General features: G+C 43.7%; 1 protein-coding gene across 2 annotated transcripts in view; it reads right to left on the minus strand.

Moving 5' to 3' along the window:
* Rreb1 (ras responsive element binding protein 1) overlaps nucleotides 1-7,433 on the minus strand; it is a 185,643-nt gene extending 178,210 nt beyond the window's left edge. Inside the window, exon 1 of one of the 2 annotated variants that reach the window (XM_074082946.1) lies at nucleotides 7,280-7,433. The gene's annotated coding sequence lies outside the window, so the exon portion shown is untranslated. Of the gene's footprint in view, nucleotides 1-6,682; nucleotides 6,856-7,279 lie in introns of those variants that run through there. The other variant, XM_074082949.1, reaches the window with a different exon arrangement.
* Nucleotides 7,434-13,510: the final 6,077 nt, after the last annotated feature.

The following is a 13,510-nucleotide window of genomic DNA, read 5'->3' on the forward strand; positions in this document are numbered from 1 at the left end:
TGAAATACATTACATATATATACATACATATGCATATATATACATCTACATATATGTGTGTGTATGTATATATACATATATATATATAAAGATAGCATAAAACCCACCAAATACTGTTTGAAAAAGGCAGGAGTAGAGAGGAGTTAAGGGAATATAATGGAGGGATGACTTGTTCAAAGTAAACTGTATGCTTCTATGAAATTGTCACAATGAAACTTTCCTATACTATTAACAGAATCTAATTTTTTAAAAAAAATTTCAGCTGGGCACCAGCGGCTCATGTCTGTAATTTTAGCTACATGGGAGGCTGAGACTGGGGGGAATCACTGCTAAAGCCAGCCTAGGAAAACAGTTCATGAGACCCTACCTCCAAAGCAAAAAGGGCTGGAGGTGCAGCTCAAGTGGTAGAGTACATGCTTTGCAAGTACAAAGCCCTGAGTTCAAACCCCAGTCCCCCCCACACACAAAAAAATCTCAAGCACAAAATTGCCTTTTTCCTCTACACTGACAGACTCCTCAACTAGCCACAGTGAATGGATATATTCAGGCAAGTCTATCCCACCAGAAAGCCACCCACTACCTTCTCTTGGGAGACACTATGAATATCCTGTTTGCACTTAACACCATTTATGGGTTTTTTTTTATAACCTGGGTTTCATATTCTGACATTTTTAGACTACTCCTTTATATTCTTAGTGATTTTTTAAAAACCGAGATCCTATTGCACAATATACACGCATTTAACACAACTGAGTTATATAACCATTTAAAAGTGGTCAAGATGGGGCTAGGGATGTAGTTCAGTGGTAGGGTACTTGTCTAGCATGAGCAAGGCCCTGGCTTGGATTCCTAGCCCTGAGGAAAAGAAGTTAAGGTGGTAAATTTTATGCTATGTGTATTTTAGCACAATTTTTAAAGAACCCTTTAAGGTCCCATCATTTTCCACTGTTCTTTTATGGGGATAAACAGCTGAATGATACAATAACCCATCTTTGGCTTACAGTTAGAATAATGGATAATTTACATGCTGTGTGTATACAGCAGCAGGTGGAGGGTGGGGGTGAGGATTCAGCCTCCTACAACCTTCGCCATCAAGTTTTAAACATGAGCTTCTGCCTGCTCATTCACCAGGCATGTGATAATATGGACATGTGAATTTGTCTCCTTGTAGCTTATAAACAAAAAGAAAAGGAAGAGCCAATGATGGGTTTGTAGCCAGATAATCAAGCAAATTAAAAGTTGGCTGTGACAAAATGCGTGACTGCTACTTACTAGGACAGACATTTCGTTTCTGACACTAAAGAAATAAACAGATACACAGATAGGCAGGTACTCACAGTCATTACCTTTTAGAAATCCAACCCCAAGTTTCTGACAATGTGTTTTTAAACATGAAGACTATGTGGGCTTCCAGCCTGTAGCTTGTCTGGCCTCATCCAGGGCTACTGAGCTCCCTTGAAGATGATTGGCCAAACAGTCTACTCCTGAGATTCTGCCAAGTACCACACCCTGGATCTGAGTATCCAAAGGTACAGGAAGTGGTCTGCCCAGAGCCGGGCTGTTGCATCACCCCAACAGGCTTCCATGTACACAGTTTGAGTCACTCCCCTAAACTCAGAAGTGGGAAACCCCACCTCCTTCCAACCCAGCAGGGCAGAGGATTTGACACATCCATCCACTCTTCCAGACCAGTGCTAAATTTGGAAAGCAGCAGGTCATAGGGATAAAAACAACTTTGAGCACTGTCCATCGGACCCCAAAGCAAAGGACAGGTTGGAAGGAACACATGGAAAACTACAACTCTCTTGTTCTCCCTTGGAGAAACCCAGGAGGCCTGGGGAAAGACATAGGCTGAACCACGAACTGCAAAAGGCACTGGTTCCTCTAGAGGATCAACACCAGAGTGGCTTAGTAAAAATATGGACCACTGGCTAAGGAGATTCTGATGCAGTGCTTAGGGGTGGGGGCGGGGCCCATTAATCTGAGGAGCCAGGTTAGGGAGCCACTGGGTTAAAGCACTTTGGTTAGAACAGTGCTGACCCAGCATACTGGCTTCAACAAAAGCCCCAGGAATGACCAAGTTGTGGTCTAAGATTAGGGAGCGAAAGTTTTCAAAATTATATTAAGGCACATTCTAATTGGGAATGCTCCCTAAAACTGTTCAAATTTAGGTGCCTATTCACACCCATGACCTACTAGTAGGTAGGTGGTCCACCTCTAGCCATAAATTAACTGTTGCCCCTAAATCACTTAAACCCAGCTCCCATCATGCCCTCAACTCTGATTTCTCAAATCAGCCTTTCTTTGGTTTTGGTTTTGTTTTTTTCTTGGTGGTTATTAGGGTTTGAACTTAGGGTCTCACACTTGCTAGACCGGTGCTCTACCACTTGAGCCACCCCAGCAGCCCTTTTTCATGTTGGGTATTTTTGAGATAGGGTCTTGAGAGCCTCCTGATTTCTGCCTCCCTCAAATCAACATCTCAATTGACCTTGAACACTGGCTTACTGCTCCTCGTTCGGTAGAGGGTCCCATCTCCCAAGGAGCCTAGCCGTAAATCCTCAGTCATCTTGGACTCTTGGAGTCCACTACGCTCCACATCCAAACACTGCAAAATATTGCCAAGCTTTCTTTTGTAAAAGTTCACACAGCCCTGCCTTCCAACCAATTTGCATTATACCACACCTCTGCAATAGCCACTCATGGTCCTTAAACTCCCGCTGCAACCTAACGTACAGGATTGACTTTCCCCAAATCCCACTTTGACTTCATACAGCCTACCTCAGAGACAGTGCAGAGTCGGTTCCAGACCACTGCAATAAAGTGAATATCACATAATAAAGTGAATTACACAAAATTTTTTGCTTTCTCAGTGTCTATCAAGGTTATGTTCAGACTATGCTGTAGTCTAAATACATATGCAATAGCATTATGTCTAATAAAATAATGTACATACCTCTTAAATATTTTACTATTAAAAATGCAAACAACCTTCTATGCAAATGGCACCAGACACTTGCTTGACTCAGAGTTGCCACAAACCTTCAATTTGTAACAAAATGCTCTTTCTGCAAAGCACAATAAAACTAGGTATGTCTCTATTTCCCCTGTTTAAATACTTTTCACAGATTCCCATTACTTGCAGGTAAAGTCTTAATACCAAGACTGGTGAAGCATTCATGGTCCCCAACTGGTTTGGCCCTAATCTATTATTCAAATGGCAAGTTTTAAACTTGATCCACTCTTCTGGCAAACCTGTTCTATTCCAATTCCCAACCATGCCCTGTAACTTCCTACCTCTTGGCTAATCTCAGTAGGCTTACAATACTAGGAATGCCTTTCCTTTTCTTGCTATAAAAATCATGTCCATCCTTTAAAGCCCAAGTTCAAGTCCTATGACCTCCCTCTGAAGCACTTCCTGATGGCTGCCATGTCCAGCACCTTGTGATATCCAAGCTTATCTTAAGCAAGGGTATGCCCATGCCCCTTATCCTTTTCCTTCCCTGGTACCTTCTGCATTCTACCTCTGACAAAGCTGAGTTTGGTTTCTGGCACCTCATGGAGCCCTCTAGTGTATCCAACTTTGTTCTTGTCCCTTCTGGAAGTTCCTGTGGCACTTATTTGTCTGACCGCTGATGGACAGCCATTCATACCACACTGACATATCTCTCCAAAAAGAGCAAACTTTTTATTCTTATACAGAAGTAATGCCAAGTTCACTGTTGACATTTAGAGAATAAATAGAAGAAAAAAAATAAATTTGTCATTATTCCACTTCTCAATTCATTGTGACTTTTATAAAGGAATCAATCCATCCTCTTTCTATGCACACGTGCACATTTTTTTGTTTTGTTTTTATTTAACTCCTGAACAATTGGACTTCTTATATTTGTCATCTAGCTGTCACCTCCAACTAGACCTCATTAGACTGGACTCTCTTAGGAATATGTATATACTTCTCTGAAATTCCCACAGTGCTTGACATAGCTCTGTACACAGTGTAGGTGGCTCAGATGTTTCAAACATATGCTCATTCAAAAAATATTTTGTAGGTGTCAATGAAAAAATGGTTCCATTATTCTGTCCATAGTAATCCATGTGAAAGCCTATTAGATTCCTTCCTTCCTTCCTTCCCTTCCTTCCTTCCTTCTTTCTTTCTTTTTGTAGCGTTAGGGATCAAACCCAGGGTCGTATGCATGGTAGTCAAACACTCCCCCCACCACGGATGATTTCTTAAAAAGTGCCCCAAAATGTACATATCAAGTGTTTTTAAATATACAAGAACAATTTACAATATAAGAACCCTGTGGCTAACCCTTTCTTAACAAATGTTCACTCCTTAATTTAATTTGCATTCTAAATCTGATTTATAACTAAAAAGCAGCTCACTCTATATATAATTATTTCATGAATTCAGAGGTGAAGAAAAAGAAGTTTGCCAGTCCCTAGAATTGAGCAACAATTCTGATTTGAACAAAGATTGCAGAGGCTAATTATCAAGCACATGAAAGGAAACTATCCTATGGGTTAACTTTTTTTTTCAAGTTTCCAGAAAACTTTTGTATAACTGTCATTTTCATTAGTCATCTTCTACTATAGCTGTTCCTCAGTTTACACAAACCCCTTAAATGAAAAGAACATTTGCCAGTTGAATTGAATACCAAAAACCCTAACTACTACCCAAAAGGAGGCCACCTATTGTAATAATTGTAAGTATTACCATTCCCATTCCTCTAGTGAGACAACTCAGTAAAGGTCATCTACGTATAATAATAATTTGGACTGGAGGTGTAGCTGAGTGGTAGAACACACTTAGGATGTACAAGGCCCCAGTTCAATTTCCAGCACCAAAATAATAATAAACAGTAACAATAATTCTTTTTGTGGATTGCAACTCTACAAACATTTTCACAATCTATTAACTTCCTTTTATATATTCAGAATATGATTCAATTTACAAAACATTCAATTTCACAGTTTTTGACTCCTAGGAATATATACTCTTTCAAAGTCAGATACATCTTCATCCACAAGGTTTCTTCATCTAAGGTGCCTTGGAAATAGAAATGTACATTAATTCCTAAGTCAGTTTTTCTGCTAACCCTGAAGATCTCTTTACAGGATAACACACCCACTGTGTCTCTGACTGAAACATCCAGCAGTCCTGCATCTCTCCTCTTGTACTTTTCTGCTCTTTGGGTCTTGCTTCAGCAGCCCTGACCCACACCTTGTCACTCAGGTCCACTAGGCAAAAGCAGGTGGAAAAAGAATGGGACAGAAACCAGGAAGTGCCCAAGACGACTTTGGGTACCAACATGCTTAATTTTCCCTTTGTATTCTCATCTTGTAAGGTTTTTTCTTGACTCTGCTTGTCTCTACTGCTTTCAAACCCAAAGCCCATCACTTAAATCTCAATTCCTCCCTTCCTAATCTTGTGCCTGGGGTGTGAGCTGCCACTGTGCTCAGAGGGAAGCTAGCTGCTTCTGCTTTGAGAAGGCTGGGGGTTTTTTGTTTTCTGGGTTTTTTTTTTTTTTCTTTCTTCTTCTTTTAATAAAGGCCTTTTCATGTCTGTTTCTCAGGCCTTCCCCAAATACAAAACTGTCACTGGTTCCTTCCAACTCTAGGGTATCAACTTCAAACTTTTGTGTCAACGAAGTCAGTAACTGTTGAGAACTTTGGGAAATTTATGGCAGCCTCGCCTGCATTTGGGATACTCAAACCCTAATGCAAAACCGTTTAATTTATGTCCTCTGAGACAGTAAAAAACAAACACAAAACGGAGCAAAGCCCCACGTCCTCCTCGGCCTTCCTTTCTCATCTTGCTTCAATAATAAGAAAACTTAATCCATCGCTCCCTACCCCTCCACCCCGGGTGCCACTGCAGTGTCCTCCACAGGCCAGGCTCACCTAGAACATTCACTGCATCATTGCATCCAAGCCAAACCCGGTTACTGAGGCAACTAAGTTTTTCTTCCCATAGGGTCACAGGGAAACACATCCCTCGGGATGCCCTGGTAACCGTCCACCGATAATGCTGGAGAACCACAACAGCAAATGACTCGCTTTCCAAGGCTGGAGCTGGCCGACTCGATTGGCCACAAGGGGTGGGGGGGGTTGTGCGTGGGGGGTGTGCAGCGTCCAGTTACATTCCTGACCCACTTTCGCATCCCCTCCCTCCCCCTCCTCTTCCTCCTCCTCCCGGGCAGGCCGCAAGGGCGCCGGCGCTCCGAGGAGCAACCCGCGATCACTCCCTGCGCTGCGGCGGGAGGGGTGCACCCGGCGTCTGGCACCGCAGGGGACCCGGCGAGAGCCCGCCCCCGCCCCACCCCACCCCCACCACCTGCGCACGGTCCCTTCCGGTCACATGGGTTTTCGAGCACCTGTTGGTGACCTCAGCCCCCAGCTGAGTCCCTCTCGCTGCCCACCCCCCTCCCCCTTGCAAAGCCCCTTGCGGGAGGGAATGGGACACTGTCTGGTTCCTGTTCTGCGAACCTGCTTCCCTCTGCAGGGCGCAGGGCCGGCGGACGACGCCTGCACAGCCGCTCAGCTTTGCAAAGTGTAAAAGCGCCTCTGCCCAAAGGCGACTGGGGCCCCCCAGTCCCACGGACCCTCCCCACCCCACCGCAGCGCAGCGGGGAGGTAGGGTTCTCCCGCCGCCCGCCCCCAGCCCGACTCCGCTGGAAACCTGGGCTCCTGGCGGGTGCGGGGCGGGGATGCTGCCGAGTCCCGGCTGGGGCCGCAGGGGCGAGGGCAGGTAGCGGTGGTGACGGGTGGGTGTGCGTTCCGAGCCGCCGAGCCAGGAAGGGGGCGGGAAGCTGCCGTCGCAGCTGCAACTTCTGAGCGTGCACAGCAACTCAGCAACTTTGCCTGCGCCGCGCGCCCCTCCCCCGCGCCACCCGGCAGGGCCGGGGGCTGCGCGGCGCCAGGGGAGACGGAGGGGGGGACCGATCGCGGGTGCCAGCCAGTAGGGAAGGGGTTGTGGGAGTGGAACAGCTGCCGGGGGGCGGGCAAGAGATAGGGTAGGGGGGTTGCACCCACGCGCCCGGAGGCCTTGGAAAGGACGCACGAGCCCCGCGCCGCGCACGCCCCCCGCGGTCCCCCATCGGCCAGCCGGGCGACTGCTGCTGGGTTCCGCGCGAGGAAGGGGGCGGGAGGATGGCGGCGGAGCCATGGAAACTGTGCTGGGTGGATAAATAAGGAGAGGGCCGAGTGAGGCCGTCTCCAGGCTGCCTGCATCTCGGCTGTGGATGCTACGCCCTTGGGGAAGCGCGGCCCAACTCACACAAGTTGTTCGTCCCGAGCCGTCCCGTAGCTCTGCCACCCTCCGCGCCCCGCTCCCCAAGAGGCAGGCGGGGGGCCGGGAATAAGGCGGCGGGGTGGACCGGCCGGGTGGAAGCGGAGAGTGCTGCGAGGTGTGGGGCACAGGCGAATGTGAAGGTGACCCCAGGGTCATCAGATGTTTGTTCCGGGATTCGAAGGACGGCACGAGGCCCCCGCTGGTCCCGCCAGCCTGGAAAGCCTGGAAAAACCCAACGGGTGCGTCCCGGAAGATGGAGTCAGAAGCTAAATTTGAAGTACTGGGGGAACGGGGTACTCGGGTCAGCGTAGGATGGTACCCACTGTCCCTGAAGTCAGGCCTTCAGGGCCGGCTGCCCCCAGGTGGAGTCGTCTTAGCAAAGTGGAAAGAGAGTGGAAAGAGGGTGCAAACGGGAGGCTTGGACGACGTCCATGCACTCACAAACTAAGCTATCAACCGCACCCATGCCCTGGAAACAAACTTAGCCTCCAACTCACATCCTTCATCTGACTCACTGTAGACTTAAAGATGCTTTACACCTAACCCTGTTGCCTGCAAAGCTAGAGATTTTAATGGTGGTGTTACAAAGTTGAGTCACTTCAGGGTGTGGGGATCTTCAGAAGCAAAGAGGTCATTTCAAGTGAAAGTAAACTACCTGCAACTGCCTGTCAGCCAGCTGAATGGTTTAATTACATGCCATCTTAATTTAAAGAGATTTGCATGTTCACTGAGGACAGATGGATAGTTCATGCTGATGTGTACCTGGAAATTTTTAACTGGACAAGGTCAATTTATTTCCTATCAAGAACCTGTGACCAGTTTATCTCTCTTGTTCTTTTTATTCAGAAATGTTTAGTTCTTAGTGTTCTCAATAGGGAAAAATAACATTTTACCTACCTTACCCCCTGAGATAGTTGGGAAAACTCTAGGCCAGAACATAGTTTTCCAAACAGTGTTATTCCAAGGAACTGGATCCTCTGTGTGTCTGTCTGTCTGTTCTACTTGAGAACGGGTGTCTGAGGTCCTCATACAGCCTCCATCCCTAGATGCACACGGTTTTGATGACTTCTTAGCATTGAGTCCTAGTTTCATTGGCCATGGTTTCCTTCCTTAGTGGTCCATAAAATGAGGAAGTTTGAGAAATGCTGAGTTAAAAGTCAAGTTTATTTGTTGGACAGTAAGTGCAACAGCTTTATAGCTGGTTTGTCCGTCTTCAGTATGCGACAGAGCGTGTAAATTACCACTCAGAGATTGTGCACTTTTCTACTTTTATTTATTTACTTCTGGTGGTGCTGGGGTTTAAACTCAAGACCTGGTGCTTGCTGGGCAGACGCTCTATCACTTGAGCCACAAGCCCAGCCTCACTCTTCTAAATGTAAGAAATGTCACCATTTTCAGCAAGGAATATTGCTCAGGGGTGTGTTCCCTTCAGGAACAGCTGCTCCTGGGCTTGAGCACAATATGAGCAAAGTGAAGGGAAGTGTTCATGTTTTGAGATGCCATCACTGGGAATTATTAAACAATAAATTTAGTGTCATTTACAAAAAGAAAGAAAAAAGGAAGGATGGAAGTAATCAAAGGCAGAAGTGTTTCCATTCCACTGGAGTAGGAACTGAATCAGGCTCATCTTTAGGGAATTAAAGAACATGTGCAGGTCAGGCTTTATAATCAATGTTATAGGCTGAAAGTTAAGAAAATGTTAGACTGGCTTATTGGGCTGGGGACTCCATAGTAGAGTGCTTGCCTAGCGTGTGCAAGGCCGTGGGTTCCGGCCCTAGCACTGAAAAAAAAAAAAAAGAAAAGTAAAACACCAACACTAAGCTTCCAGCCAGTTACAGATGTTCCTCAACTTACCTGTGTTTTGTTTCCAGTAAACCAATTCTGTTAATAATACATTGACATGGGCTGGTTTTGCAACTTTGCTCAAAGTTGAAAATATCTAAGTTAAAAGTGCAAATTTTTTTTTTTCAGGTTTGTGGATCAAACTCAGGGCCTGACTTGTTCGAGACAAGGACACTACCACTGAATTACACCATCAAAGATGTTTTCCATACAACAAACCTACCAAACATCACAGCTTAGCCTAGTCCATGTTAAGTGTGTTCAGAACCTTGCATTAGCCTAGAGTTGGGCACAAGTCATCAAACACAAAGCCTATTTTATAATACAGTGTGGACTATCTCTGTGTACTCACTGATGTGCATTTTGTAGACATGATAAAGGTGAAAACATAAAAAGACAATATTCCTAAATGTTGGCAGCACAGTGTACTGTGGAGTGTGGGCTGTTCCCCTCGTGATGGCCTGGCTGACTGGGAACTGTGGCTCACTTCTGCTGTCCAGCATCATAAGAGAGAACCTTAACATAGTGTCAGCCCAGGAAAAGACCCAGATTCAAAGTACAGATTTTACTGAATGTGCATTGCTTTCATCCAATTCTTATAAAGCAAAAAATCAGAAGTTCCAATATCATAAGTCCAAAAATTCCCCAAAAGATTGTAAAAGAAAACAGCTTTAAATGACAATGAAGTGCATCGAGGTGTAGTTTCATTAAAGAGAAAAAGAGAGAAATGCCTATCACTCATCTCTTACCAAAGGTTAAAAGCAAAGCTGGGTATTTATAAGAGAATAAGAAATCCTACTTGGAATGTCTCAAATACTTTAATATTTTCATGTTTTATTATGAAATATAAAATATGCATTTACATACATTAACTCATTTTACTGAACAATAGTCTTGTAAGGTAAATGGAGCAGTTATTCTTACACTTGAATTGCATGCCCACCCATTCATTTAGGTGACAAACATACATCGAATATAAACCAGGGTCTAGATGTGACACAGGGCTTTGATGATGGAAAGATGAATATGAGAAAACTTCTCTAGAAGTTTACTTCTGGTAGAAGAGATGATTTGTAAAATAATTGTAACTGTGATATTGAGGTGTAGAAAAGTTAATGACTTACCCAAGGGAACCAAAGTCAAGATTCAACTGGTCTTACAATTTCAAAGATCTTTCTGTCTTCTACAACAGACATACTTTCATCTTTGCAAACACTATGTAGATATAGTACAGTCAGTTGTCCCTCAGTATCTGAGGGGGATTGGTTGCTGGTGAGGGGGATGGGATCCTGGACCTCCTCTTGTATACCAAAATTCATAGATGCTGAAGTCCCACGTACAAAATGGCATAGTATTTGCCTAGAACCTAAGTACATCTTACCATGTACTTTAAATCATCTCTAGATGACTTATAATGTCCAATATGATGTAAATACTATATAAATAGTGGTTGTATTATTTAGGGAATAATGACAAGAAAAAAGTTTCTACATTTTCAGTACAGATGCCGTAGTTGGTTGAATCTGCTGATGTGGAACACTTGAATATAGATAAGTGACTGTATTTGAAATGAATTCAGCATATAACCAAACATGTTGAATCTTAAGAGCCAGAAAAAAACTTAGAGGTTATATGGACTAACCTGAGACACGCAAGAAAAGTGAATCTGCTCAGTTATACTGTACAGTCATATAATGATCAAATCAAGGTTTGAATCAAGGTTTCCTTACACCCAGCTCTCTGCTATATAAGGAGCTGCCCTTCAGTAAGAGTAGTGAGAAAAAGCCTTAATAGAGCCTATTTCCACCAGAGTGTGTCATGTGGGCCCATTTCAATAAAGGCCTGGAGTGATTGTTGAATTTGTGATAAAATGTCCCATGACTAAACACTTATTTAAAGAAATATTTCTAAGAGGAACTACAAGGGGATTTCAGCTATGTGAGTTCCTTAAAATCAGTCACTCTCCTTAAAAGTTGAAGATATACTTGATTTAAAAAAATGGGACATTTGGGGAAATTTGATTACTGACTATATATTAGATCACATTAAGGAATTATTTGATGGATTTGTGATTACTCTTTTTTAAAAGCGCTCTCATGTCTCAGACGTAGCTAGTGAAGTACTTGCACTGAATTAGTATGGTGTCAGGTATAAAATAACCATGTTTTTAGTGACTGTGGGAAATTAATACAAATGAAATACAATGCCGTATGCTGGCACTGGGTAGTAGGTAGTTGAGGATTCATTACAAGATTATCTGTTGTGTATCCTTAAAACTTTCCAAAACAAAAGGGTGTTTTGAGTCAATCTGAAAGAAACTTCCCCCCTTCTTTTGCACAGACAGGGATGCTGCTACTTGTTTCAGAGAACTGATGTCCTTCTTCTGGAATATTAAGGCAATTCCAAAACCACATGATCCTGGACCCTATGGTATTATTAAGGGCCTCTGTCGCAAAGAAGAATCGATATGTTCTTGTTTTTACTCTAAGATTTATAGGTGGTTTATAATTCTGTATTCTTAATTGTATGGCTAATATATTTAAAACATATGTGGTAGCTACAGTTCTGATTCTATTTCGAGTGACTTTGGATTTTCCCTCCTTTCTATTCCTATAAGACATACCTGCATCTGGAAACTATCAAAATATCACAAAGGCAATATGATAAATGGTTCATTTAAGGGATATATAAGCAAGATCACTATCATTCAATAAGTATTTGATTGGAAATACTTTGGGTTTGCAGAGATGTGGAAAGGAAGAACATGGGTGGGATTTGCAAACACCTAGAAAAGAACTAAGATGAGCAACGCCATGTGCGCAGATGTTTAGGAGGAAGCTTTTTTTTAATTTTAATATTTTGACACAGGCTGTTGCTATGTAGTCTAGGCTGACTTGAGCTTGAGATATCCTGCCTGTGTCTCCTCAGTAGCTGGGATTATAGGCAGGTACCAGCATCCCAGCTCCCTAGGAGGAAGCATTTTTAATCTCACGTTCTTAAATTAGAAAACACTTTGAGGACATGTTTTTGCTTTCACGTCTTGTTTCTGCTCTAAGTCAGTTGCTCTCAGTTGGTGCTAAACTCTCCCTCAGGGATGCTGTGCTATTGATGCAGTGCTTTCAAATGTGCCCCCAACACTTCCTGTACTTGGAAAACAATACTGCTGACATATAAAGGCACTCTAGCTGGGCACAGTGGCTCACGCCTGTAATCCTAGCTACCCAGGAGGCAGAGATCAGGAGGATCACAGTACGAAGCCAGCCTGGGTACACAGTTTGAGAGATCCTGTCTCCAAAAAACCCATTACAAAAAAAAAAAGGCTGGTGGAGTGCCTTAAGGCATAGGCCCTGAGTTCAAGCCCCAGTACAGCAAAAAAAAAAAGGCACTCTACCCAAGTAGATGTCTTTGTCACTAATGAATAAACTACAAACTCATTTAAAAGTGTTTCTAAATTTATACCATTACTTTGCTCTTATGTATGACTTAAATTAATGCATACTAAGAGTACAACTACTCTCTTTTATGTGGGGGGAGCCAAAGAAAACAGGGGTGACTAGCTGTCTGGGTGAGAGACTCCTTTCTGTAGCCTTATTTTTTTCTTTTTGTTTATGTTATATATTACTGTTAATCAGTTTTCCATTATTGGGACAAGATGCTGGAGAGGATCACTTAAAACAAGAGAATGTTTGTTTTGGCTCAGAGTTTCAGAAGTCTCAGTGTATGGTTGTTTGACCCTGTTTCTTTGGGCCTGTAGTGAGGCAGCACATCATGGCAAGAGTGTGTGGCAGGGGACATTTTGTTCACCTTTTGAGAGATGGGAAGCTAAGAGACAGACAGGAAGGGGCTGGGGTCCCAATATGCCCTTCAAGGACAGCCCCCAATCACCTAACTTCCTCCCTCTAGGCCCCACCTGCTGAAGGTTTCACCACCTCCCAAAAGCTCCACAGACTCTGGCCCAAGCTTTCAGCATATGGGGCTTTTGGAGACACTCAACATCTAAACTATAACAATAGCATAGAGATAAAATGGTGCCAGGGACAATTCTATGTACTTTTCAGAATTGTAGTTTTTTCTAGCTAGCATTTGTTGCCCTTAACGCAGAGAAACTAAAGCAGATACCTTAAAGCAACTGAAGCCAATAGGAAAAGGGGAACAGGTACTAGAGAAAAGGTTAGATCAAAAAGAATTAACCTAGAAGGTAACACCCACGCACAGGAAATCAATGTGAGTCAATGCCCTGTATAGCTATCCTTATCTCAACCAGCAAAACCCCTTGTTCCTTCCTATTATTGCTTATACTCTCTCTACAACAAAATTAGAAATAAGGGCAAAATAGTTTCTGCTGGGTATTGGGGGGGGAGAGGGAGGGGGTGG

This window comes from Castor canadensis, chromosome 8, assembly GCF_047511655.1.
Source record: "Castor canadensis chromosome 8, mCasCan1.hap1v2, whole genome shotgun sequence".
NCBI classification, from domain to species: domain Eukaryota; kingdom Metazoa; phylum Chordata; class Mammalia; order Rodentia; family Castoridae; genus Castor; species Castor canadensis.